The sequence below is a fragment of the Nannospalax galili genome, unplaced genomic scaffold, assembly GCF_000622305.1.
Source record: "Nannospalax galili isolate Female #2095 unplaced genomic scaffold, S.galili_v1.0 scaffold800, whole genome shotgun sequence".
NCBI classification, from domain to species: domain Eukaryota; kingdom Metazoa; phylum Chordata; class Mammalia; order Rodentia; family Spalacidae; genus Nannospalax; species Nannospalax galili.
In genome coordinates this window covers 114,245-118,020 of record NW_008347125.1, presented here as the reverse complement: position 1 = coordinate 118,020, position 3,776 = coordinate 114,245, and positions in this window count along the sequence as shown.

Here is a 3,776-nt window from a genome sequence, read left to right as displayed (position 1 = left end):
CTAGTTATTAAGGAGCAAATTTTTATGCTTTGAAGAATTATTTTTTTTTTAATTTTATTTATTTTTACACCCACTTCCAAGGTAGCACCCTCCCATAGCCTCCCTCCCCCCAGTAGAGCCCTTATACTCTGATATCCCTGCTACTGTCTGCTGTGTTGTTGGCACCCCCAGCCATTCCCCACTACTTGCCCTTCTGGTGAATCTAGTCAGCCTATCTAGAGGTCTTTGTTTTAGGAGGGTCAGCTGTTCCTCATGTAGCGGTAATCAGTTCTGTGGTGAATTTTTAAAATTTCTGTTGAACCAGGCATGGTGGCATCCCAGCACTCGGGCAGCAGAGGCAGGCAGATTGCTTTGAGATCAAGGCCAGCCTGATCTACATAGTGAGCTCCAGGCTACCTGGGGCTACAGGGAGATCCTGTGTCAAAACGACCAAAAAAGTAACCTCCCCGCCAAAAGATATATCATTATCAAAATTGTCTTTGAGATTGTCAAAGTGAAGCTAAAGAAGAAGTCTAGTTTCTTGCTTTGTTTGTACTTACAGATGGCTTCTGAGGAGAAGGTCCTGCTTCCTCTGTCTTCAAGCTCTGGGCTCAGAAAGCCTAGTATGTGTATATATTGCAGGAAGCTTCCTACAATACCAATTAAGAACTATATATAAAAGCCTTTTGATCCTGATGGCTTATATAAAAATCTTAAAGAGCTGGAGCTGGAGACACAGCTCAGTGGTTAAGCACACTGGCTACTCTTAGGGAGGACTAGAGTTTGATTCCCAGTACACACATCAGCTAACAACCACCTGTAACTCCAGTTCCAGGGGCTCCAACGCCCTCTTCTGGCTTCTTTGGGCCTTCCATGCACATGATGCACTTACAGTCATAGAGGCAAAACATGTAGGATACTAATCCAAAAATCTTTAAGAAATGTGCAAGACCTGGATAGTTTTGAAAAACAAGACAAAAAGAATGGCCACAGAATTCCCAAGTGCTGTCAATTAGTGACATTAAAGAAGCAGTTTCCTCAGCTGTCCTCACCTGCCTTTCAGAGCAAGAAGAGATGGTGACATAACTGCCCCCAGAGAATAACAATAGAACCTCATTTTCATGTGTTCTGATGCCTGCCTTGACTGTCTAGTTGGAGGTTTTGCACTCTCACCTCACCATTATTTTTAGTTATTTTTTTAACTTACCTTTATTTTTATTTTTTTGCTGTTTTGAGTCAGGGAATCCCTATAGCCCCAGTTGGCCTGATCTCACAGACATCCACTTTCCCGTGCTGGGATTAAATATGTGTGCTACCATACCTGGTGCTTTTATTATTTTTTAATTTTTTATTTTTTTTATGCGTCACTCTTTTGGCCTGCATGCATGCCAGCATACTTGTGTGTACAATGCCTTTGGAGACCAGAAGAGGATATCATAACCACTGGAACTGTAGTTTCAGAAGGTCCTTAGCTGCCATAATGTGTGTTAGTAACTGAACCTGGGTTTTATTGAAGGGGAGCCAGTGCTCTTAACTGCTGAGCCATCTGTCCAGCCCTGACAGGCATGCTTTTGTTTCTGTCTCTCTGAGAAGGCAATTACAATTCTTTTTGCCTTTGTCAGAAATTGGGAAAGGCAATATTACATTTAATTTGGCTGTGGTTTTTGTCTTCTATACAAACTATAGCTGTGCAGGACAACTTCAAATGAAATATGCCAAAGTAATTCATTTGATTTCATCTATATTTCTGCGTGCTCTGACTTGTACAATTAAAAATTTGAGAAACTTAATTAAAACCGCAAACTTTTTGAGTGATGAAGGCTTCTAAGAGTGGGATTATTCAAAACATAAAATATCTATGTTTGAAGAATTTACAGCTTATTCCATGCTATGTAAAATCTCCCTTATGGGCTGGGGAGATGGCTCAGCAGGTACCGGTGCTTGTTGCCAACTGCACTTGATCCCAGAATCCGCATGGTGGAAGGAGAGAGCTAACTCCTGCAAGTTCTCCTCTGACCTCTACGTGCGTGTCATGACATGTGTGCTCCCTATACCCCACAAAATAAATAAATGTTATAAAAATAGTGAAATAAGATGTATTAAAACTAAAATCTTCCTCATGAGTTGCTACAGGTGAGAAGGTCTTCTGATTATGGCTCTGATGTGTTTCATTTCTGTTCAGTATGCTCGCTCTCCACAATCAACGTTCCAACTCCTCCCTTGTGGGAACCACTTTGTGCTCCCGATGAATACCTTTAGTTCTCCTTCATTAGTAGCATCCAGCATGGGCAACACTGCCTTTCCCCTAATCACAGGCAGTCATGCTGGTTCTTGATATAACCACTGTGTATCTAATCTAGCCCCTGGTCTGCTTTTGCCATACCTCTTAGGGATATGGTTTTCCTTTAGAAAGATGTGGTTTTTTTGTTTTTTTTTTAATGTGTGTGTGTGTAATCTGATAACAGGGTCATACATGCCATTATTCACATATTTCAGGAATGGACCTGTTAGGTTTGCAGAAGGCACTCTTCTGTCTTCCTGTGTCCATCCCACAGTGACAGTGTCACAAAATGATCTATACTTTCTCCTTGTGTATTGTTATTGTTATTGGCCTGGAACTCTCAGAGTTCTGGGATTAAAGGCATGCACCACCACGCTTTTGTTTTGTTTTTGTGTTTTTTGAGACGGTCTCCCTGTAGCCCCAGCAGGCCTGGAACTCACTATGTAGACTAGGCTGGCCTTGAATTCACAGAGATCTGCCTACCTCTGCCTCCCAAGTGCTGGGACTAAAGGCATGTGCCACCATGCCCTGTCTAAGATTTTTTAAGACAAGATCTTATGTATCTCTGGCTGACCTGGTATTTATATGTAGCCCACACTAGCCTTGAACTTAACTCAAACAGCCTACGTCAGCACCCAAGTATGAACTTACAGGAGTGCACCATTCCTGGCTTATTCAGTGATTCTTTAAAAGCAAAACTTAAATCTTACACAAAGGATAAGCCACCAATTATTAATAGAATATTCTAAATATCAAAGATTTGTAGATTTCGCTCTTGGTTGTACGGATCTCAAAAGCTTAGCTGAGATGTAAGGGAAGAGCCCATGGGTGTATGCCTGTATGTGAAACCCATTTGAAAGATATCAAGCACACCAGTTATAGCTTAGAGGAGACACCACTGAGATGGATCAACAGCCATGTCTTAAAGGCGAATCATGAGGTGGCCCAGGACTTCAATATCTCACCACATTGAAAGTAAAAACAACAAAAGAAAGATAGTCCTCCATCTGTCCCCCCCTCCAAGGCTCAAGGACCCTTGCAGAACATTGGTGGAAAGATTGTGAGAGCCAGAGGAAGGGGTAGGCATGTCCTCTGAGGAAACTAGAGACAGTTACCCCTCCCATCCGATTGGTCAGCTCCAGTTGCCTGAAGGGGAGGGTCTAAGGAAGCACTGAGGAAGCCTGGGAAGAAGCGAAAAATCATCCTGGTGGCGTGCTGGCAGGGTGCAGGCCAGTGGTGCACATCTCAAAAGCTTAGCTGAGATGTAGGGCAAGAGCCCATGGGTGTATGTATGCCTTTGTAAGTAACTTAGACTTTATAAACTTTATCCAAAGCCCCACCCCCCAAATTTGTAGATTTTGGAAGTCTATATGCTTTTCTAAATAAAAAATTGTGAAGTACATTGCTTTTGACATAAAAATATTGTTACAACCTTTTTGGATGATTGTTTCCATTAAATAAGATCTTGGGCTGTGGGTGTGGCTTGGTGATAGAAACTGCTAAACATACATGGGGC